The sequence below is a fragment of the Cricetulus griseus genome, chromosome 4, assembly GCF_003668045.3.
Source record: "Cricetulus griseus strain 17A/GY chromosome 4, alternate assembly CriGri-PICRH-1.0, whole genome shotgun sequence".
Classification (NCBI taxonomy): Eukaryota; Metazoa; Chordata; class Mammalia; order Rodentia; family Cricetidae; genus Cricetulus; species Cricetulus griseus.
The window spans coordinates 202,357,580-202,384,056 of NC_048597.1; the positions used below are offsets into that span (position 1 = coordinate 202,357,580).

At 33.8% G+C, this 26,477-nt stretch overlaps 1 long non-coding RNA gene across 2 annotated transcripts in view; it reads left to right on the forward strand.

Moving 5' to 3' along the window:
- The window catches only part of LOC118238703, a 62,557-nt gene extending 37,254 nt beyond the window's left edge, over positions 1–25,303 (forward strand). The window contains exons 2-3 of one of the 2 annotated variants that reach the window (XR_004769713.1): positions 8,020–8,097; positions 24,208–25,303. This is a non-coding gene — a long non-coding RNA (uncharacterized LOC118238703). The remainder of the gene's footprint in view (positions 1–8,019; positions 8,098–24,207) is intronic. The other variant, XR_004769714.1, reaches the window with a different exon arrangement.
- The last annotated feature ends 1,174 nt before the right edge of the window (positions 25,304–26,477 follow it).

Consider the following 26,477-nt stretch of genomic DNA (forward strand, 5'->3'; position numbering starts at 1 on the left):
GCTAAGAACTGCAGATGTGGGAGAACATGTAATATTTCTTTAACTGCCTAGGTTACCTTATCCAATATAATCTTTTCTATTGCTATTCATTTTCCATTGATCTACAAATTTCATGATTTCATTTATTTTAGACCTGAGTAGTAGTTCATAGTGTACATGTACCAGGTGATCATTATCCAGTCATCAGTTAAGGCTGACAAACGCTGATCCACTCATCATTAAGGCCGTTTCCATGTTCTAGCTATTGTGACTTAAGCAGCAATAAACAGGGCTGAGCAGGTATCTATGGAGTAGGAGTCCTTTGCACATATGCTAGAATTATTTCTAACTTTTGTGATGGTCCTCTACACTGATTCCTAGAGGGGCTGGACAAGATTTGTTGTTTTACTAAGGGACAATTTCAGCAATCTTTCATTTGCTTAAAATTCTTCAATAGCTTCTTTGAACTTCCAATAACACCTGGAATCCATAGACTGCATGTCAAGGGGTTGGTGGACATTTTGCCCCTATCTTCTTACCCCATTGACCTTGGTATTCTTCCTTTATTGCAAACATACCATGCTAGCCCTCACACAGGACCTTTGCTTCTGATAGCACATGGCCTTGCTACTGTTCACATTAGTGTCTTCCTTTCCCCTTTCCCACACTAACAAAACCCACAATTCCCTTGTAAGGTCATTACTAATATCTTGAAACATAAGTATAATCATTTAAAAAAACACATCACTCTTATTTTTATATTACTCATTGGAGGAAGGTAAAATAATGGTTTGTGATTTTCTTGCTAAAAGTTACTGTTCCCAATCAATTTTTAATTTATAACACTAAAACTCAAGTCCATACCACACCATCTGGCACTCAGTATGCAGTCAATAAATATTTCTCACAAGAATGAAGTAAATCAAATAAATAGGATTTTGTGAAGGCATGATAATTTATTCTCAATTATTTTAAATCCCATACAATTTTAAATAAACACCATTAAGAGTCAGTAATAACATCATATATGTTAAAAGTTAATTTGTCCACAGCATTATTGGTTTACTTAGCTGACTTATGTGTGTTCTTTCTTGCCTTTAAAAGCTCAAGTGAAATTAGTTTAATTAATATTTGCTTTTGTTACATTTTAAACTGTTAAAATGTATCATTTATCCTAAAAAAGAAATTTACTATAGACACATAGTACATTCTGTTTTGATGGATTGAAGCACTGGAACATTTAAACTGGAATAGAGATTTTAAAACCATCAGAAATTAATTGTCATTTGACAATGCCCAAGTACAGTTTTTGAATATGCAATTGAAGTCTTAACATAATGAAGCCTAGTGAGGAACTCTCTTGTGAGAAATAAATATGAGCTATGGAAGAAGTTAAATTGAAATATTTTAGGAGGCATTTTAAACCAGTGCTTGATAAAAATGTAGTTCAATTTCTTTGAATATGAAAATGAAAACTGATTGGAAAATCTTCTCTTGAAAAAAATACTTTATAATTTTTTATGGTCAAACAAGTCTTTTTACAGTCAGTCCTCAATTGAACTGTGTTTTAAAAAGAACCAGGTCTTCCTTGTCCTGATCTAATTACATCAGAAATTCAAGGTGGCTTCCTTGGGTTAAAGTTAAATCTAGTTATCAAAGGGGCCAAGCCAGCTTGTTATCAGTCAGTCTGCAGGCAGTGTAGAAGATCAGAGACTTCACTGCCAGGATTTTCAGCACTAAAATGTTTAAATAATCTGTGAGAATAGGTGACACTCTCTACTCTATATGGAAACTGAATTTTCCCTGTTCTACTGTACAAAAACCAAAATACTGCAAAATGCAGTAAACAAGATGCACACAAGTAATCAGCAATACACATGCATGTGACATACATACAAAGAGTTCTGAGCTGAACATGCATGCACTGTTCCACACATATATGTTTACATTTGACTCACTGCAAGCTATGGTCTCGTAACCAACTTTTTGAAGGCAGTGAGAGACAGCACACACTGTATCTTTATGTGAACAATAGAAGCAATACAGAAAACAATTCCAATTTTTGTCTCTGATCCCTAAATGACCAATGTGAATCAATTCACAATGAAGTTTCTGCTATCTATTCCTGGTTAATTTGAAAATCTATGCTTGCATGATATGTACTAAATAACCATACTGTGTGATATAATTCTCTCTGTCCCCTAAAGCATGCTGTTTGATCTCTTGGTAAAATTGTGCTCAGTCTAGGTATTAATTGTTGCCTCTATAACTGTGTATAGAATTAGACATTTTCAATAAGAATATAGATAAATCTCCTAAGCATATAGAGGCCATATTTGAAAAGTCAAATACAATAAAATAACACAGGAGGAGAAAGACTGAAGACAGCAGGATCCAAACTTTTCAGATTCTTTTAGTGTTATATTCTTACAACTATAAAGACCCTCCCAATTGGGGGTGATAAAGGTTACATTTTATACTTTGACTAGTTACAACTTAGGTAAAGGAGAAATCACCTACTTATTGATTTGTTTTAAAATTATGATATGAAATCATTGAATTTTAACATGCAATAACTTTTGCTACAAACTAAGTTTCACCCCATAAATCAGAATGGACTGTATTGTTGTGTACATGTGACTTCATAGATAAAAGGACAATTGTAAAATACAATAATGAATACAATGTTGTTTACATATTGATTTAATCGGAGCTATGCACAAAACCCAGCTATCCATATGTGGTTAAAATGGAAGAAGTCTTTTAACGGGATTTCTAGATAATGATGTGTATTCTGATTTGTTACACATCAGAACTCCATGGATGCTCAATTCTTATTTTGTTTAAATTTGCCAAAATATAGAAATTGAAATGAGGCCAAAGAGCATTTCATTCTCTGTTGCATTAAAACCTGCTGATTTATCTTGTGTTTTGACTGGAGCTCTTACAAGAGAGGATTTTATATAACCACCTTTTATTTTGTAGAAATATCAGCTTGCAGAATTATACAGATCTTTAAAATTTTGAAATATTTGATTTATGACATAAAAATCATATTTACCAACAGTACCTTCAGTTCCATGGGACAGTGACATGACAAATGGATAGAGAACCTGTTTAGCATATATGAGGCCAGAGACCAATTTCCAATGCCAGTAACACAATCACAAAACTTGTTAGCACACAGTAGCACATAGAAGTATTTTAGTGAACTAATTGTCACAGAAAATCGTGAATTTTATCATGGAGAGTTATTGATGATTACAAAGTGGAGTTAGAGATAGATTGATAACAGGTAGTTTATTATGGAAAATACTTACTCAAGGTAACCAGTGACCAGGTTTGCACCTGAGCAGGACAGACCCAGAAATGCCTCCCAGTCAGGTCAGCCAAGCAAGAGACAGCTGCTTCTTAAACCCGTTATGTATCTGGGACTATGACCAAGCAGGTGTATAAAGCCGAATGCAATATGGAGTCAGAATTAGATAGATCAAAGATAGTTTATTGAGAAAGCACTCACATAACAGAGCCAGTGACAGGATGCCTACTCGTCCACTCAGCCAGGTGGGAGAGGGAAAATGAGGGCCACGTGCATGCCTCTCTGATATTTAAACCCTTGCTATGTCACTCCAAGAGGGAATGGTCAGAGGCACCTGTGCCAGCCCCAAGTGGGCATGGTCAGCATTCCCCCACACAGGCATGGTCAGTTGTACCTATAATCAGGGTTTCTCCCTCCAGAGTTACTACTCTCAGTTGTTTTCTTTAAACTTGTAGACCTCTTTCATATCTGAGAATGCTGGTCATCTACTGCAGTCTGAATAACCTTATCATCCTGAAATTTCTGTTGGCATTTTCAAATGCTTTTGATGGACAAAAGCAAATAGCCTAGCTCACCATGCAGAAATTGGTGTATGTTTTCAAGGAAACTGTTATTTGTCAACTCGGGCTACCATTATTGTACTTGCTCACACACTTCTGTATTCCCCTCTTACAACTGCAGAAATTATCATATGTGATTTCCTTGCCTATACCATGACACCCGGACACACATATTTAATTATTTTATATAACTTATTGAACACAAATGACTTTCAATTTAAGATAACACACAAATAGCCCTGTGGGAAAGTTTAAATGTTGAGAAACTAAATCCGTGTTACTCAGTAGGGGTGTTAGAGTGTCTTGAAAGGAACTACATTGAGAACGAATCTTCCAAGTTGAGTTTTTCGCTGCCCACTGGACACTGAGCCTGGCCTACCTTGGAAGGTACCATCTGAATTTCTGATCCATTTATTCTATAAAATAATAAAGATCCATTGCTTTTATTTGCTACATATGCAGGTAATTTTCCAAAATTGGAGATAAAATAATTTACTCATGGAATAATATGAAATATTCTACTATTAAAGGTAATCTCATTCAATTAATGACAAGATATTTATGTAGTTAAAAGTCCCTCTAATGATATGAATTTATAGGAGGCAGATATGGTAGAAGAAGGAATATTAAGAGGAGACAGAAAATACAGAAAGAGAAAGTAGTTTCAAATTTCTATAAATGAAATGATAGTAAATAAAACATTAAAATATGATCAAGAACTATATATAGCTTTAAAATACATCCAAGTTAGTTCTTTTATATGAATGCATAATTTATTTACACTTGAGATATTAAATAGGTTGGTAACTTATAAAGGCATAAGTGACTAGTAAAGGAAATAAGTTGCAAATGAAGCAAATTGACTTTTAAAAAGTGTTCATCAAACAAGATAAACTTTACTAATAAAACATAACTTATTATACTGCTTATAGTAGCCAAAATGAATAATAACAAAACATCCCTGTGTATGTCAGAAATGAGAACCATAGACATAAGCAAAACAATTGCACTTTATTTAATTGCATGTAATTTTTGATAACATACTTTATTTTTTATTATCCTAGGTCAATGGCTTTGGGTAAGAACAAATTGTTGCCTGCTAGCTTTACACCCCTGCTTCCAAGGAGGTTGCTCTTTCTGTAAATTGCCCTCCAGATTAATTTCCAGTTGAACCATATACTCCTGGCTAACAAATGGTATGAATACACACACACACGCACACACACACACACACACACACACACACACACACACACACACACACACACACACACATATACACATATCATTTTCCTTTCTTCTTTCCAGTCTTTACCATGTACTATCTCTTGCTCTTTCTCAAAGTCCTCTACTTCTTTAACTGTGTGTATACTTATGCACATATGCAGTTATATATATTTATATGTATAGTTAAAGGAATAATATATGTTAATTACTAGTATTACTAAATATATAAATATAATCTATTCAGTCTGTTTAATGTTGCTTGTCTGAACATTACTTGAGAGTGGACCACTTGGTATTAGATAAACCAGTTTGAAGGCATTTCCCCAAGGAAGGCTGTTACTCTAGCTCTAAGCATTCTTTAGTTGCCTGCAGTTCTTTGTGTAGAGTTGAGGCCTCATGAGATTTCCTCCTCTCATGTTCATATGTCTGTAAGTGTAACATCTCCATATATTCCCAGAAGAATGGCAGAATTTTAAAGCCACTGTACTGCAATTGCTTTCCATTTTACTTCATTTTTTTAAATCCTTGCAAAATTCACAGAAATAGTCTGATGAATATTTCCAGCATGTTCCAGATTATCTTTTGAAAAACCTCTTTACATCCAAAATATCCTGTAACTGTTGATGGGCAAATTCAATATTTTTTGAATGGTTATGTGTTTATTTTGTATCAAAAGCAGAAAGTTCTAGGTCATTAAGGACTAGTCAGTGATAGAATACATAATGAAATAACAGAGTTTGTCTGAGTTTAGGTTCTATGTAGGCATTTCTGATCATAAGATGACAGAGTTATGAAAATTTCATATCCACAAATAAAGTATGATGGATGTGGGAGCTTAATAGCCAGTGCACTTCTGGGAAGGCATCTGAAGGACCTTGGACATAGGGATTCTCTCACTCAGCTTTAGATGCATTGCCAGGGACTCAGGACTACCAGATGTTCTAATACTTTTGTCAATTAAAAACTGAAAATCTAGATTTTATATAATTTTTTACATCTTTTAAATTTCTACCACATTTAAACCTATTGTGCTGGCCAACTGAAACACAACCATAATCGATTGATCAAATCTTGACAATGAGGAATAATGCCTGGATTAGAAATTATCTCCCACCATTCTTCAGAAAGCTAGACTATGGTGACTCTCCTTCTGGTATCAAAGTCCTGTAAATTCATTTAAATGCTTTCGTGTACCATTGTTCCGTTGATGGGTAGGAGACACACCAACTGAATAGAAGCTCTCAAAATGGAAACAAAAACCTAGTGTGAACTTGACTCATGCTTTCCTTGAGAACATTCATTTAAATAAATCATTTTTGCATGTAAGTCTAAATCACTGCTACATATAGGTAAGCACTTATAAACTCACTCTTCACACATGTGTTTCAGTGAACTGGGAAACTTCTCGCACACAGATATACTGAGCCTGGGGAACCCTCGGTTATACCAAAACCTAACCTAGAAATCAAGGCAAAAATCTGTCAGGAATAAAAATAATAAATTATTCATTTTTATTCCTTTGTTCAATTTCTAGCTTTTATTGTAGATTATAACAACACACAGAGAAAGTTAATTCTATTCAAAAGTGAATAATTGTGTATTGTCTGAAGTGAGATACACTTTTCTATAAAACAACAAAAACAGATTACAGTCTTAATATTTTAACTGCATTTAAAGCAGTCACAAAGGTACAATAGGTTAATCAATATACCAAACAACTTCATATAAAAAAGGAAATTCCACTCTCGATAATTACCCCCAGTGGGTTAGGATACAAAATAAAGCAGAAAAAATGTTGATTGATTGCCATGAATTTTTGGCAGATGTAGCCTCTGAACCATGAAACACATTAGTAGTGTCTCTTGGTACCTCCAATAATTCACTAAGTCAATGTTTGTCTTATGCAAAAGGCACTTACTTCACTTACTAAATAGCCCATGGCTAAAATTTTAATTTAAATGAATAGAATAATCCCTTTTTTTTTCATTTGACATTCAACTGACTACAGACAAAATTAACTTGCACTGCACATAGTTGGTGGGGGTGTGATTTAACATTCATTGTTGAGAAATTGGTATCCTGGACCAGTTGTTAATATAACCAGCTTCTAGTTAGATTTATTGCATCATTGCATTTTTTGTATGAAGTATTTCATTGTGAGTCTGAGTATTCTCTTTCTAAGGGGAAACAAAATGCCATTTATTAAAGACTGTATTTGTTGTTAGGTGAAGCTTTAATGTTTTCATTCTAGTAATTAAATGATATTCAAAGCAAGATGAAAACTGAAAGGATTTATTGTACAGCACAGTTTTAACTGAAGCTTTTTCATTAAATATAACTTCATAAAGGAGCATGAATGGCTTATTTTATCACAATTAAGAACCAAGCATTGTGCTAGGAGATGTGTACATATGAATGAATATGCTAGTAGGGTTGCATAAAATAAAACATTTCAGAGAAAGAGAAGTACAACCCTTTAATACTGAATGATTTTTTTACATTTTTAAAATAAAAATGTAAACATATATGCCCCATTATTTGTGGAAATTTTATCATACTTATTAGAAAAATTAGGAAGACCATAGCCTCAAAGGGAAAAACAAAATAAATTTTTAGTTCATGCTATTGTCTATCAAATCCTGACACACAGCAGGATCTAACTGAAGCACTAAAAACTGAATATGACTTTCTTTCACATTTTCAAGATAAGATCTTGGTATCATTTGTATTGGTTTCCATTTAGCATTACAGTTAAGTCTGGCTGGCTTTGTAGCTTTCCCAAGTTCATGTTGAATAAAGAATGTAGCAAAATTTTCTCACAGGGTCACAGTAATAATTAGATGGATGTGGCTACATCAATGTATAACACTATTTAATCAAAAGCAAACATAGTAATTAGTAATTGTAATATTATTAATACATTTGCCATTTCAGCTCAATCATTAAAAAGTATTCTTCTGAGAAGAAAACCTAATCATTTTGCTAAAGTCTGACAATATGGTTTGTCTGAAGGTAAGAACGGATGGTCATCATACTTGTTATGCCAGCCCTGTCAGGGCATCTACCTGAAATAGCTTTGCTCAGGAGCAATGAGCTTTTTCCTCTCTTTTTCTCTTTTGACCTGGGTAGCAGCTTGGGAAACCATTCTCTCTTTCACCTAAGCATAAGATTATATGATACTTTTTCATCTTAAAACATATCAGTTCATCTTCAGGAAGCCCAGTGCTGAAGAAAATGTCGTAATTTGAGCAAATTGAGTTCACTTTTGAAGTGATTTTCTTCTCATAAAAATGGGTGTTCTAGTAAAAACTAAATCCGTTAGTGGTTTGGCAAAGTTTGAGATAATGCAAACAACACTTTCCTCATGAACTGAAACTAAAAGATCCAAATGAAAGACAAAGTGAATTGGTTAAGTTTGTTATTAGGCAAGAATCAGTCCCTGTTTCTAAACTACACTTACCCTGTTTATAATCAGCCTTAGCAAACTATTATAATGGCTCCTTGCTAAACTTGAATCATTTAAGGCTACTGATTATGATCCTTTATTGTGTGCTTAGTAAATATTACCTATGTGCAACAGCTTCAGCATTTAACAGAATTGTCAAAACATATTTAGATAACCCCTCTTACTAATGGGCTTTATGAAATGGAGTTTTCTTTCACCATAAGCTTCATGTAACATTCTACACTGATTTACAACTTACATTACAATTAGACAGAATAGCATCACAGTTACCATGATGCTGCTCTTCACTAATCCAAACAATAGAAATTTCCATATGACTTTCCTTTTGTAAGCTCCATATGAGAACAAGATATGCAAATAGAAAAAGATTATCTTTGCTGTGATACAACGCCTTTTTCAAAGCTTTATGTTTTCTTGGTTTATTTCCTTCGACTTTGATTATGTTATAGACATAGTCTTCTCTCCATCATTGGATTTTGCTATGGAAATTTAAGTTTCTAGAAAAAAACTACCATATTAAAACATTTTTACTTCTAGAAAGATTTTCCATATCAAATGAAGGTGTGACTTTTAATTTTGGCCCTGGGGACAAATAATGTCTCCCTGTTCCAACAGACAGATTATTAAAGTAAAAACTTGTACATGCACATAGGGCATAATGATTTGCTTCATTTCAGTTCATTAATGGTTTACCATGATAATATTTAGTAATTCATAACATAAAAAATAAAAACCTAGAGATGGATATTGGTGTTCAAGACCATAAAAGAAAAGCAGCTAGGCCTCTAGCTCTCACCTCTATCTCAGACCAAAATGGGTGATCCTGTCTCCATGTCTCTTCAGAGAGCAATGCTTTCCACCAAACCTCAGACTGTAATACTATGCCTTTCCTGTCTGGAGACTAAATCTTCATGTGAGACCCCTTGCTTCTTCCTTTTATACTTCTAATGATAGGATTAAAGGTGTGTGATCCCAAATGCTGAGATCATCTTTGTGTGAGTTGTTTCTCTTTAGGACTGGATCAATTTCAAGTAGCTCAGTGTGGCCTTGAGCTAGCAGAGACCAATCTGCCTGTCTTATGAGTCTTGGGATTAAAGTTATGTTCCTCCACCACATAATTCTATGACTAGCTAGTATGGCTGCTGGGTTTAAAGGTGTGTATCACCACTGACTGATCTCTATGGTTTGTGGCTAGCTTTGCATTCTGAACCCTCAGGCAAGCTTTATTAAATCATAAATAACATATCATCACAATAATTAGCATTAATCTAAATATATTATATATTTATAACAAAGTTATTAACTCTAGACAACTTATTAGTTAGAGATCTCATTTTTCAAATTTGAAGACTTGAAAAAGGAATTCCTTTCTTCCCTTCTTTATCTGCTACAAGTACCCACTTGCTACTTGGTTTATTTTGTGTTAGCAATGTATGTTAACATTTAGTAGACTATCTTATATGTAAAGTGTACTAGACACAGCTAAACACTGAGATAAACTCTGGAATCCAGTTGCAGAGAGGGAGGAAGGATGAGCAAAGGGGTCAGAACCAGACTCGGTAAACCACAGAAACAGCTGACATGAATAAGGGGGAGCTCATGCACCCCAGACTGACAGCTTGAAAACGACCATCAAAGGACAGAACCAGGTCTCCTGAACTTGGGTGTGAGTTAGGAGACCTGGGCAGTCTATGGGGCCTCTGGTAGTGTAACAGTATTTATCCCAAGTGTACAAATGGACATTGGGAGCACATTACCCATAGAGGGATACCCTCTAAGGCTAGACAATTGGGGGAGGGTCTAGGCCCTGCCCCAAATGATCTTATAGATATTGATGAACCCCATGGAAGGCCTCATCCTTTCTATGGTGCAGAAGAGGGATGGGATGGAGGAGGGTGTCAGTGGGGAGCATGGGATGATGGGAGGGAGAGGCAACTGGGATTAATATATAAAATGAGATTGTTTCTGATTTAAATAAAAAAGTATAGAAAAATTGTACTAGAACATGTTCCAGTAATAATCATTTTATAGGCCAGGCAGTGGTGGTGCATAACTTTAATCCCATTACTCGGGAGGCAGAGGCAGGTGGATCTCTGTGAGTTTGAGGCCTGCCTGGTCTACAGAGCGAGTGCCAGGATAGGCTCCAAAGGTACACAGAGAAACCCTGTCTCGAAAAAAAATTCATTTCATGCAGAGAGACTCTATTTTTCAAACTATGTAATCCAAGTGAAATGAATGTTTCATTTCTTGAATAAATCACAGAAAAAAAATTCTAAAATGTCCTTGGTTCATGAAATTGACCAAAAAACAAGTGGATTCTCTGTATGTATGTTTCTGTGCTTCCTTTCTCTCTCTGTCTCTCTTTTTTCTTCCATTTTATAAGTTCCTTGAGAATTCATTCTATGTATTTGACCACATTTCCTCCCTCCACTTTCTTCCAGATCAACCTTCAACACTACTCATCCATCTCTGTGTCCTCCTTTTTACAAACAGCAACAGTAGTGTTGTCCACATATTCTTAGATGTATGGTCTTCCTCTGGAATGTGGTCAACCCACCAGGGGCCACATGCTTAAAGAAAACCTTTCTCCTTTTCCCACCCACTATTATGTATTTCCCCAATGCATGCTGAAGTGTTTCTCACTTGAGCTTGCATAGGTTTTGTGCATGCTGTCTCAACTACTGTGAATCCATAATGCAACTACCCTTCTCTTTCTGGAAAATGATGTCTCCTTGTCATTCACAACAATATTCAGATGGCTCTTCAGCAATTATCCCTGTGTCTTAGAGAAGGGAATATGGCATTGATATTCCATTTAGAGGCAGTCCACATTCTCTTACTTTCTCCACTTTTAGCCATTGTAGATCTGTGTGTTCATTACCATATACAGCAAGGAGTTCAAATAATGAGGATTGAAAGATGCACTTATAAGTGCACTTATATAACTATAAGTCATTATGTTACTTACCATTATTTTGGGAGCTACCATAATAACTGGTGTGGTAAAGTATGCCCAATTGTGCTATTGTAGAATTAATGCCATGAAAAACAACAACCACTTTCTGATTGGATTAAAGATTTACTGCACAAATTGAAATGCATAACTGGAACCAGAAGCAGAGCCAAGGATTTGTGGCAAGATAGGCCTCCCTAAGGAAGAACCTACTAGTGCCATCTTTCTAAATAGGCATATCATTAAACTAACTCATAATGACTTGTCATTATACTTATATACTAGTGTATATAAGTATATATGCTCTTTCCCTTTTAATAGGGACTTTATCTTAGGTACTGATTAAATATATCTAAAGCACTAGGGATATAGAGCAGATTTTTTAATACACTGAACAATGAAGAAATGAAAATACTTTCTTCATATACACATAACAAGAGTATAATGAGTGTTTCAAATTAAATACATTAATAAATATACAGTAACTGAATTTTCCAGTGGAAGCAACATGTATTCATATCATGAAGTTTATTATTAATTTGGATCAATAAAACATTTTCTTTTTTACTGTAGGTAAACTCAAAGAAGATCATCTGTATATTTAAGTATTATCACAAAAATAGATGTTGTTTATTGGAAAAATATAACTTTATCTTGCTTGGAGGGTTAATAGTTATGCCCATTTTATCCCAAATTTCATATGTTTTCTCTTGTTTCTGTCTCTCATATAATTAAAGTCAAAATGCAAATCATAAGGCAAGATGGGAACTTTCTTTCCACAGAATATTTGAAGGAGCATGTAGTTTATAAGATTAAAAGTTGTTAAGACAAAAGGGAATCAACTGAACAAAAATAATCCATTATGAACTGTTACAATAGCCACATTAGAAATGCAGAGGATTTATTTGACCAAAATAAATATATTTCACCCCAATGGTGTTAGAAATAAAAGTGAAGACCTAACATAAAATTATCTCAATGATATTAGGAGTAGAACCCCAAGGTGTTTAGAATAAAATGACTTTCAAATATTAAAAAAACTTAGACATAAAGAGCTCTTTAGTGAAACTTCTACAGGCCCCTTGGAACACAAATAAATAATTAAAATAGTTTGGGTAAGAGCTGACTTTGAGGGAATCAAAAACACATGGATTTGAGAAAAACTCCTTTAGGCCAAACTCATTAAAGGCTCTGCAAATGCAAAACATTTGAAAAACAGGGAATGTGATGCAGAATCTAAAACAGCTCTGATTTTCACTAGATTTAATTACCAAGGAGAAGGAATGTACATTTTCCCTTTATAACCTCACCTTCCACAAAATCTTTACATAATCATACCAGAAATTCCATGAACTCATTATTGAAGTATTTGCACATAAGTCTTAAAACAGTACAACAGTGAGACCAAATAAGCACATCACCATCCCTTCAATTTAGGACAAAAAGTAAAGAAATCTCACATTAATACAGTATAATACACACTATTGATGAATGTATTATTGTTCACATGTTTTGACGTTATAACTTCCTACAATCTAGCTGAAGACTGGCATCTGGAGAGAAGAAGGGACTAGCTTAGCCCATGCAGTGTATGTAAGTGGAACAGAATTTTAAATTATATTATTTGAAGACATATTTTTAATAAATGAACACAATGTGTACCTTCTCAATAACTTCAAGGATTTCTTCTTCTTCTTCTTCTTCTTCTTCTTCTTCTTCTTCTTCTTCTTCTTCTTCTTCTTCTTCTTCTTCTTTTTCTTCTTCTTCTTCTTCTTCTTCTCTTTCTCCTTCTTCTTCCTCTTCTTCTTCCACCCCCTCTGTAAAATCCAGAGGAATATCTTCCTTATTTTCACTAAGGAACTGGCCACCTTGATTTCTGAGACAGGCTCTTCCTATAGCCCAGGACTTACCCAGTAGACTAGGCTGGCTGACTTGTGAGATACAAGGATATGCCTTCCTCTTTGTCCACAGAACTGTGATTTTAAGCACATGTCATGAGGCACTATTTACTTACAGGAATTCTGGAAATCCAGCTCAAAGTCTTAGTCATGGTTTGTGAGTCGCAGTTTACTAATTGAGCCATCTCTCTAATACCTTCATTCTTACTTTTTAATCTTGCACCTCAAAACAGAAGGTATTTGAACCATTAAAGGCTGATTGGCTCTTCTGTTACCTATAAAATAGTTTCCTTACTGAAATATGCATAGGGAATGCAGAAAATGTCCACAAAGATGGAGAGCCATGGAATTTCAATTCCATTTAAAAATGTATTGGAATTTATTGCTGGATTTCTTACTCATACTCATTTTCATGATTAAAACCTGAATAAGTATGCATAGTTTTCCCTTCTTTATGGACACATAAATGTAAAGAAATAGAGGGAGAAATCCAGACAAACTGACTGGCAGAGCAGGTAATGGTTCTGTGGTGATTTTCAGCATTACTTTTATATCAACTCTATGTACAGAAACCATATTAAGGAATCTGGACAGAGAACTGACAATATTGCTTAAGATCTTCCAAGGAGAAAAATAGATAACAGCAAAAAGGCCAGGGTTAAACAAGAGAAAGAAAAAAAGAATGAGGCAATAACAATAGTAACTCACCAAAGTATGAAGGTAGATGTGGGCAAGGTGCATCTACAGGTTCACAAGGCCTCTTCTGCAGCAGCCAAGTTCAAGAGAAAGAGATGCTTACAATAAGCAACTGTCATTAGTCTTGCAATTCATCATAAGAAACACCAACAGTTCTTTTTACAGTAATATGGATATGAAGAGGCACAAGAAAATTGTGTCTCCACTAAAATAAATGTTTGTGTTTATACTGAACAAAAGGAGAAGAACTCAAGACAGGTTTAGAGATCTGACTGGAAAATCAGAGCAGGAATAGAAACAGGGGGAGAGACATAAAAGGATGACCAAAGGATAGATTTTGAGAGAGAATTAATGGCAACTCAGATCATTTCAAAGCTATAATTTTCAACTGAGAAGGCACAGCTCTACTGGGGATAATGAAAGAATCCAGTTTTGTCAATGATGCAGGTGAGAGTACAGGAATCATATTCTGACTCGGTATCAAGGACACTGAATGATAAATGCCCGTGTCCTCCTGCATTCATGATCAAGGGCCAAGGTCAGCCTTTGGCACATGACCAAAGCAGATAAAGAGAACATTCAGGGAAGTGTGAGGATCTCTATAGAGTAGCCCCATCCAAAGCAATCAGAGACTCTAGCAGAGCTCAGCAGTGTTTAGCCTTAGACAGGAGTCCATGAAGGTTTAATTTCCTCATCAGAAAGATCTGAAAAACATATTCTGGACACTTAACATTTCATGTGTAAGAAAATAAGCTGAAATATGCTTCAATGGATAAATATTTTATAGAATTTGTGATGGTTTTAAGTGAAGAGATTCATTATACAATCCTCACATTGGCATACAATATGTCTGTCCATGTCCCCACTATTACATTTCTTAATTCCAGCCCCCCTCATGTTACTTTCGTGTCTTTTCCTCTTTGTTTCCACATATGAGATGAATATAGTGTGTGCCTTTTTGGCTCAAGCTCATCTCACATAATTTCATAGTCTAGTCTGCCATCCATTTCTGCAAACAATGTAATTTTCTTTTTGTTTGGCAGAATAAAATTATTTTATGTATAATTGCCACACTTATTCAACCCATTCATTCATTCCTGGAACCTATAAAACAATTAACTTAAATTAGAAAGAATATAGAATGTTAATGAAGTATTTTCTTATTGTTATTGATGTTTTGATTGTTATTTTCTGTTGAGGAGAGGCAGGAATCCATGTGACAAGCAGGGCTACTACATGGATGGAGACATGACTAAGGGGAAGACAATTGGTTCTAGGAACTGTATGCTGTTCATTTCTTTAAATCCCCACTATTTCAGAATGTGACTGTGTAAGATATAATCCTCATTTATTAACTCTCTTTTAAATATTATTTGTAATGTATTTAAGATGAAGACAAAAAATACTGTTGGCATTGTTATTTAAGTGCAATTTAATTTCATTGTCTTCAGCCAGCCAGTTTTGCTAACTAATTTAAAAATAACATTAATAAAATTGTATAAAAACTGAGTGTATTATAAATTAAAAATTAATTTATATGAAATAATGATTCTTCATTAGGTGTAGTATAAAAGTGTGTGTGCGTGTGTGTACAGACACACATAGGCCTGACAATAAGGCTACTGAGAAGTAACAAGTGATCCCCTAGTTGATAATTTCTGTACTTATTTTTCATTAGCATCATGAACAAGTCATAAAAGTAGAACATATAACATACTTATTTCAGACTAACCAGTGTAAAACATTCCAAGTCATGATGTTTTGCCATACACATGAAGTCATAGTTTCCAGATAAAGAACTTCTAACTTTCTGGACAGAACTAATTTTCTGCAAAGACTCAAAAATACAGGAAAAAAACTTTCAAAAAGTCATTATTTAGTCATTTACCCACTATAAACTCAACAATTACTTCAAGACAAAGTAGAAAGTATTAAGATATATCCTTGATAACCAAACTGTCATTAGAACAATTATCCTGCCAATTGCACCTGGGAAAGCAGCAATAGAATTTGTTTTATTTGGGGGGAATGGAGATTTTTCAAAGCAGCTAAGATGATGCTTTGCTTTGTAAAATTTTGATTGATAAAACAAATTGCAGGTCCACTCCTGTGCTTTATTCTCCATCACACTCAAATTTCAAGCAGTTTATAGTTTAGCTGAAATACACCTGAGAGGGAACAGAATGAAAGCACACCTAACTGAGTTGTTAATATTTAAGTATGCATAAATCAACAATACTTCCCCATTTAGTTATCCATATCCATTAGGAAATGTTCTCCCAATGAAAACAAAAATAGGTTCTCAGGTCTAGAAGAATAATAGGCCATAGAAAAATTAATATTCCCTGAGATATAATTAACTAACATCATCATTCCCTTTGTAGGATAAACTGAGTGATTATGGCAAGCTGCATCAGGGCATCATAGGTAATTAAGGAAGAGAACTAAGAGTTTATATTGAGCTCCTTCACTCAGCATCCAGGTGACAGAGTAACAATTATAGTTGAGCAATTATACTCTTAATGAATATCTGTTTTCCATACCACTATATTATGCATCAGTCATAGTTCATGAGCTTAAACTCAACTTTCAAATATAATTGTTATTTCTTCATATTTATATCAATTAAACTTGTGAAATTACATGAATTATATTTGTGAAATTACAGTTTTGCAAATTCAAAAGCACCGAGGTTATATACATCCCATTTGATTGTTTTGGTGATGTTCTCATAACTACTATAAACAAAGATGGTAAATATTTTACCTTGTTAGACTATTGTCTAACTAAGTAATTTATACATTTGTAATCAGTGCTACGAAGTCATTCTGACTAAACCCAGGAAAGTGAGATTCACTTGGTTACTGTAGTAGTTTGATTGTAAATGGCCCCCTAAAAGTTCAAAGGCAGTATCCCTATTAGGAGGGGTGGCTTTGCTGGAGTAGGTATGGTCTTGTTGGAAGAAGTGTGTCACTGTGGAGGTAGGCTGTAAGGTCTTATATATGCATAAGCCATGCCCAGTTTTTCAGACCACTCTCTGTTGCTTGTAGGTCAAGATGTAGGACTCCTTCTCCTATACCATATCTGCCTGCATGCCACCATACTGTACCATGATTATAATGTACTAAACCTCAAAAACTGTAGGGCACATCCATTAATTTTTTTCTTTATAAGAGTTGTAATGGTCATGGTGTTTCTTCACTGCAATAGAAATCCTATCTAAGAATGTTAACCTTGATCTATATGGGTTCTGTTTAAGCTAGTAGTCCCTCTCTCTATTCATAACCTAAATATTTTCTAGGAATATGAGTTAATTTTTATCACTGCAACAAAATATCTTGTAATAACAATATACTGAAATGGAAGTTTATTTTGGATCATAGTATAAACAGATTTAGCCAAGCTTAACAGCTGAGGTGTCTCTGTACATGTTACTGAAAGCCTGTGGCCTGGGTAATTCATATTTTCATCCCTCTGAAAGCAGAGAACTTGGGCTATACCAAAAGAGAACCTCAAGACCTGCTCCCAGCTACTCATTTACTGACAAGGTGAGGCCACAATCCCAAATGCTCCATAACCTTTGCAAACAATGGCATTAAATGGGGGCCACATGTTCAAACACTTCAGACTGTGGGGCACATTTCATATTCAATCCACTACAACACAGATCTGGACTTCAAATTAATGAGTAACTAAATTGCCTGCCTCTGGAGAAGAAAAACTTCACCAAAACATTAACAAATTATTAGTGTTGGTGCTGAAAGATCCACTCAATATGTTAATATCGTTTCAAAGACAGTTCCCTCTGGAAAAGATGAAATAATACCTTGCAATTTTCACTAAGAGGTCAACTGTAACTTCTTACTTAAGTGTTTATATGAACATATTTGCCTATTTGAAGGAGAGAGTATGTAGCCTGTTCCATAGCAACTGACTATCAGGAAGGATGATGCCTCTCCCTTATTACATTTCTGTTAAGTTTACTAAATTGTCAGCCTTGGAATTTCAATATGGGATGTGATGCATCCTAAGTGAATCATTTACAGACCATTCGTGGGGGGACAGAATCCCGCTTGAAACATGGGCAACAATTCTGCATACAAGGATTCATCATTTTGCACACAAGGACTCATTTGGTTCCGGAAATGAGACTCTATATGATAAGCAGTTCACTGGTTTGTACTGTCTTTCCTTCAATGATGCTATCCTGGGATTAATCTTACAACTGTCTCCTATTTTATAATTTTGATGAGTTTAACCACTTCCATTTAAAAATGTATATTTTGTGGCATAAATGAAGGAGATAAAAATGAGGGAATTTTTTCAATACATGATTTCTACAAAAAGTTTTACCTCTCCTCTCAGCTTGAGGTGGTCAGTGAGAGTATGTCATGTTACTAGGTGAAAACTACATTTTAATTTATGACATTTATTAATGATACAATGATTTGTGTGGTATTTCAAACATGTAGCTCAGAGTAAGATGATCAAGATCAATTATATCTGCATTTGCTTGCAAACACATTGCAAGTTTTCATCTTTATAACTTCACTCTCTACATAGGCACGGGATTCCTTCTAAGGAAAGTCAGAGAAAGTCAGTTTCAATAAATGTTAGTGTACATGATTTTAAAAACTCATTTTAGGGAGAAGGGACTTGAAATAAGCTTGTTCTCTAACTAGAACTAATAAAATAAAAAAATAAATAAAATAAAAAAAAGAACAAAAGTGAAAAAAACTCATTTAATGCATGCACACCCACACACATGGACTCTAGACTCTACAATTGGAATTAAATTCTTTAGGTCCAGGGGATTAAAAAAAAAAAAAGAAATCAGTTGGCTGGCCAGGAGCCCCCAGCACCCTCCTGTTGTTTCCACTCTAAGTTTAGGTTTATAGGTGATACCATCATGCCCAGTTCACAACACAGGGCCTTGTGCTCATTCTGTAAGGACTTTACTCACTGAGCCATCTGCCCAGGCCTTATACAGCTTCTTTAATTATCCTTTCTGTTCTTAACTTTCAAACTCTTGTGATATATTTGTAACACTCATGTATCTGGTACTGCTTGGCCACTGCTTTTCAACTTATTTACAGGCTGACAATTTTAAATGAGGTTTCCAAGGTTTTAAGAAAAAGTATAAATAAATTCAAAGTTAGCATGCAGCAAGCAATTGATTTTTAGGCCATGGTTATGGCTAATATATATTCTTGCTTACAAAAGCTTAACAATAGCTTTCTTTATTCTTTCACTGTACAGCATCTAATAAACCTGAAAAACACTGTACAAAATTGAATAGACTTTGACTTGAATATACTGTGCCACCAACATTATATCTATATCTAAATCTATATAGATAGATAGGTAGATAGATAGATATGTTGCCACGAGATTTACTGGGGTTTTAATACACAACAGTAAATTCTTGTAAGAATAATAAGATTATACACTGAATCAAGTATTACCCTTCAAATGGCTGATATAGAAATTAAAAAATTATAAACAAAAGCAGCCACTTGGTCAATTAGAGCCCAGGATTTGCTACTATGAGCTAATGCACCTCTTCCTGTTGAGAATGTCTTGTCAACCAGATTGCCTCGAGATATTAGAAGGCATAAATTATGTCTCGGTGGTATATTTTCTTTTATGATAAATGAAAATTTTAAATAACACTTGAAGATAAAGGTCTTTAGAGATACATCTTTCTTGTTAAAATTGTTACCAAGTTCACCTTGAAACCCCCCACAAGTAAATTTAGTACTTTGAAGTGTATGTCATAGGATATATTTAGTCTACAAAAAAATGTCTAGTTAGTATTTGTACAAAGCTGAAATTTGTTTCCTTATATAGAGAAGTAAAATAAAACTAGCAAGTTGTTAAATACTTTTGTTTAATGGTTCATTCTGGTTTTGGAACAGATCACTTATAGGAACACACATATAGAATGGCAACATCTAGAAATATATAAAAGAAACAATAAGTGTATCTCAAAAATCAATACAATAAATATATACTTAGAAGAGTTGGCAGTAACACTTAGAGCAGTATTTGACTAAGGGCTGTAGAGGACATAGCCAAAATTACATTCAAATTACTTCATTGGCCAGAGATTACACATAAAGTTGGGGGACAGTTCCCCCCATTCTTTCTCAAAATAACAATGTGTTCTCCCTAGATGTTCAGGGTCTAGACTAGATTATCCTTGAAGCTGCATTCTGTTTATCACTCTGTACATAAACAGCTATGCTAAGTCTTTTAAAGTACATGTTAAATCATAAACTCAAATTGCAAAGACAAAAGAAAGAGTGCTGATTTTTAAAAAAACACAACTAATATTCCCTTTCAAGAATGCTTAAACTATGAATGATATCAAAATCTCCCTTAAGCTTCGTCACTACTCTGAATGGTCCTTTCTGGGGTGTGGGTCCTCTAACATGGAAACCCATTTCTCATCTCAGCTCACCTCTACTTTCCCTGCCCAAGTAAGCTATAAATAATACACAAAGTTCCATAATTTACAGCAATACATTTTGAGACATATGAATAATCGCAGCATTTATCAATTTATTGAAGACATGGTCTTGTTTTGTTTGCCATTGAATATGATCACAAATGTTTTGCCCTCAGTGAAAAATAGCCAAAGCACCCATAAAGCCCATTGTCTCTAAATGCCATGGATGTTACCAGTGCTTTAGTTAATGAGGCCATTTGTACCATATGCTAAAGTAATCTCCCTTGTGCAGAACTCTATTAAATGAACACATAGAATATCAAAAACTTTGCATTCTATATGTAAGAACAGTGGATTCATTGATTCAAAGTCAATGATAACATCATTAATTGTAAAGATTTAGTAGACTCTAATCTGTCTGCCAATTCCACTAAATGTGCTTGTCTCTATATTTGCTTTCTTTACAATAGAATATTATGCTATGTTTTCATCAAAGATAGATTACACTGGCTCTATTCTTAATTTCTAAAAGGAGCTTGGCATTGAAAGGCATTTCAGATATATTAAATTAAATGGCATATGATGGCAGTGTAATACAAAGGAAAATTCAGAATATTAAAAACTAAAATAACACAGCCATGTTTATTTTCAGGAAAATGTTTAAGAATAATAACACTGCTCTTAGTTTATTTTGATTTAAAATACTTCATTCAGAAAATTTACTTTATTGCATTTAAGTAAGGATTTTTCATTAATATTTGATATTTTAAATACAAATGTTAATCTATAATAATTAGAAAGAAATTAATCCTAAATCAGAGCCAGCAAAACGTAACAACTGGTAAAGGAAATTACTGGAGCAACAACTTAACAACCTGAATTCTGGCCAGGAAAGCCATATACAGATGAAAGAAAATTGGCTACACTATGTTGTCCTCTGACCTCCATCTATGTCCCATGAGTGCTGTCTCACTCATACACAAGAATAATTAAGTAATTAGTAAAAATTAATCTTAAGTCAGAGAGGAGTATATCAAAGTTATTTATGCTTGAAAAATGACAGAGAAATATTGAAAATACAGATTCACTAAATTACCTTAGTGTTTATCTAAACAAAGAAGTCACATATACAGTTGATTATATTGTTAAGTTTCATGACTTAGTGATGCCAGAATTTACATTTATTTTACATGTGATAAGAGGGTCTGGATAAGTGACTCTTATAGGGTAAGAGTGCTTGCTGCTCTTGCAGAACACCTAGTTCAGTTCTCAATATGCTGATGGTGGCACACAGCTGTTGGTAATCCCAGACTCATGGGATCCAACACACTTTTGTGGCCTCCACAGGCACCAGGAATACATGTGATATGTATATATACTCACAGAAAAACATGCACACATTAAATTAAAATAAAAAGTGAAAATAAAAATAAATCTCTTTAAATGAGAATTTGAATTATATATTTCTTTCCCTCTAACCCACTTAGAGCAAGTACAAACACTGAGGTACAATATAAACAAGAAAAAGAGGATTTGTCTAGTGTGAGAACCTAAGTTCAATCCCTGAGGCCAAAAAATCAAGCAAAACCCCTCAAGTCATGCATTTAAATATTATCAAAACATAAGTATGGAAAAATTTATTGCCATAAATTAGCACAAAAATAGAAGTGCTATAGCTGTTCTAAATATTTAACAATTTCTAATTATATGCATCTTTGTCCTCATAATTATCAGTTTAACTTTATAGATTAAGAAGCATAGATATTAATGTTCAACGTATGTGCTAACAATGATTTATTCTTAAACAATTATGTTTTCTCTAGCAAGGTTAAATAAGTTGTGTTATTCATTCACAAAATGAAATTCATTGCAAAATAACAAACTTGACAATGTTTTATTTGAAAAACAGAAACTCACGTTTTCTTTAGATAAATATGTTTTTGTAAATATTTAAGCTACTACAAATAGAAGAAGGGGTTGGTTGTGGCATTTCATACATTTGCATAATGATACTTTATTCTTGTTTGTTCTCATTGCCAATGCCTTCCTTTGCACCCTTTGTCCACTGAGTGTTCAATTTTGTTTTGCGTTTTTCTTGTTTCATGTAACATATTACTCTTATCAAAAAAACAAGACTTGGAATATTTTCATGTTTTGTTTATTAATTTGAAACCATGTTATAACTATTTACTGTTACATCATTTGTAAAACATAATTTGGAATAAAAAGATGATATCAATGTAATCCACTTATAGATTGCATTGTAGGAAAATTGTTTTATAAAACTAACTCAGAAAGCATTTTCTCATTAATTAACTAATTTATCCTTGCCTTTGTCTAAATTAAGTCAAGTAATTTCACCTCTAGTTACATTCAAAATTAGATAATCAAAATTGGACTTAAGAAACATAGGCAAAGGATTTCAATGCCAAAACAAATATACATATATTATATATATATATATATATATATATATATATATATCAGTTATCTTAGTGATTAAGAAAAAATCAATTTATGTTCATAAAAAATAGGGAAAATAAATAATAACCAGTAAAATGTGTTGAAACTGAAATCTGATACAGCGGAGAAATCAAAAAAATCAAAAGCTGATTATGTGAACTGGTTATAAAAATTTATTAACCTCTAGACTAATCAAGAGAGTGAAACAACTCATATTGCCTATAAAACAATAAAAACAGGACATTTTTAGCTAGATTGGTGGAAAGAATAACAAAAACCTATGATGAACTGAAGGTTCACAAATGCCTTAATTTGGTGAAACTGGGCAAATTTCTTGAGGGTTACAAGCTATCAAAGTTCATGAAGCAAACTGGTAATATGAATGTCTAATAAGTATTAAAATTTGGAATAAATTAATTACAAATGAAGAATGAAACCTTGATGACTCCACCAATGAATTTTTAAGAAATATCAAACAAGTAAATAATATGTACTACCCGAATGTCCTCAGACACTGAAAGTAGAATGAATATCTTAGTTCTTCCATGAGATTGCTATTCTCCTAATACTAAGAAGAAATAAAGTAACTAAAATACAATTTTTCAAAATACCCATAAATTGAATCCAATAATATATAAGAAAATCATACAGCCTGACCTGTAGCCATTCATTACAATACTCAACCTTGTATAAATAATAATAATAATAATAATAATAATAATAATAATAATAATAATAATGTGATGTAAGAAATATCAAACTACTGAGGATGATGTCATAGGATCTTACTGATAACCACAAATGGAATATATCTGATAAAAACCTACACCCATTATTGATGAGAAAGCTATCAGAAACCTTGAGGAGGGGACTCTTCAATGTTGTAAGTTTTCTGCAAAACAACAAATAGAATTACTGGGCATTTCCCCACCTAAACACACACACACACACACACACACACACACACACACACACACACACAGCAAGGCAATGTCCTCATTTTATGCCATCCATAAACAAAATCCAAATGGGAAACCTAGCTTGTGTGATAAGAAGAACAGAAAAAGACATTTTATTGATTGTGAAAAAATAAATAAAACTTTACACTTATATAGATTTGTAACAAAATCATGTGGTCTGCTGACACAGATATTAAATGCAAGTAACGGTGTTTTTATATTTGTGTCTCTGTCAGGTTAAAGCAATGAAGATCAATTGTGAGAGTGAAAGCTGCAAAATAATGGAAACAACATTTTAAATTTAATCTCTAATATTATTTCTATTTAATATAGTACTTGAAGTTTTAGGTAGAGCAACAAGACAACTAAAGGAGTTCAAGGGGATGAAATTAGAAAGGAATAAGTCAAAGTATTGATATTTGCAGATGATATGATAGTATATATAAACAACCCCAAAAATTCTACCAGAAAACTTCTACAGTTGATAAACCCCTTCAGCAAAGTGACTGGATACAAAATAAACTAAAAAAAAAAAAAAAAATCAATAGCCCTCCTATATACAAGTGATAAATGGTCGAAGAAAGAATTTGGGAAACAATACCCTTCACAATAGCCAAAAATAGTTTAAAGCATCTTGGAGTAACTAACCAAGCAATTGAAAGACCTGTGTGGTGAGAAATCATGTCGTTGAAGAATAAAATTGAAGAAGATATCATAAAATGGAAAGATAGCTCATGCGTTGATAGGATTAACACAGTAAAATGGCAATCTTACCAAAAGCAATGTACAGATTCAATGCAATTCCCAACAAAACCCCAACACAATTCTTTATGGAACTTGAAAGAACAATTTTCAACTTCATAATGGGAAGCAATAACCCAGGACAACTAAAACAATCCTGTCCAATTAAAAAAAAATTTTCTAGAGGTATCACCATCACTTATCTCAAGCTCTACTACAGAGTTATAGCAATTAAAAGAGCATGATATTAGCATAAAAGCAGTTGATCAATGAAACTGGATAGAAGTTTCAGATTAATACACATACCTAAGGACATTCAATTTTGGATAAAGAAGCCAGAAATATACAAATGGAAAAAAGAAAGCATCTTCAACAAATGGTGGTGGTCTAACTGGATGTCAGTGTGTAGAACACAAATAGATTCATATGTATCACCCTTGAAAAAAACTGAAGTCCAAATGGATTAAAGATCTTAATATAAAACTAGATACACCAAACCTGACAAAAGATAAAGTGGGGAATAGCCTTGAATGAATTGACACAGGAGACAACTTCCCAATCAGAACACTAATCTTCTCATCTTGTAGGCACTTAAACCAACAATTAATAAATGGGACATCAAGAAACTGAAAAGCTTCTGTAAGACAAAGGACACTGTTAATAGGACAAAAAGCAGCCTACAGAATGGGAAAAGATCTTCCCCAATCCCAAATCTGACACAGTACTAATTTCCAAAATATATAAAGAACTCAAAATCTGGTGATCAACAAACCAAATAACCCAATTTATACATGGGGTACAGATATAAACAAAGTATTAATGACAGAGGAATCTCAAATGGCTGAGAGTCACATGAAAAAATATTCAACATCCTCAGTCACCAGGGAAATGCAAATCAAAATAATACTGAAATTCCATTTTATGCCTGACAGAATGGCTAAAATAAAAACACAAGTGATAGCTCATGACAGAGAGGATGTCCAGCAAGGGGAACACTCCTCCACTGCTGCTGGGAATGCAAACATACATGTACAGCCACTTTGGAAATCAACATAGTGTTTTCTCAGAAAATTAGGTATCAACCTACCTCAAGGCCCAGCAACAACTTTCCTGGGCATATACCCGAAGGACATTCTACAATACCATAAGGACACCTGCTCAAATGTGTTCATATCATAATTTGATATCATAATATTATTCATAATATCAAAAAACTGAATCAATCTAGATGTCCTTCAACTGCAGAATAGATAAAGAGATGAGATTGGGTATGTTCAGGGTAGTATGCCTGTAGACTCATTTTTAACAGATGTGTAATACTCCATTGTATTTGTAGAACATAAATAGATTCATATCTATCACTCTGGAAAGAAACTCAAGTCCAAATGGATAAGAGATCTTGATTTAAAACTAGATGCAGTGAGCCTGATAGAAGACAAAGTGGGTTAGTGGGGGTTGGGAGAGGAGGAGAGAGAGAGGAGCTGGGATTGACATGTGACACAAGATTGTCTCTAATTTAAATAAAAAAATAATTAGAAAAAAGAATAGATAAAGAAAATGTTGTACATTTACACAATGTAGAGCTACACAGCTGTTAAAACAATGGCATCATAAAATTTGCTGACAAATGAATGAAACTAGAAATGACCTTCCTGAGTGAGGTAACCCAGGCCCAGAAAGACAAATACTCACTTATAAGTGGATATTAGCTGTAAAGTAAAGAATACCCATGCTACAACCTACAGACTCAAAGAAGCTAAGTAAC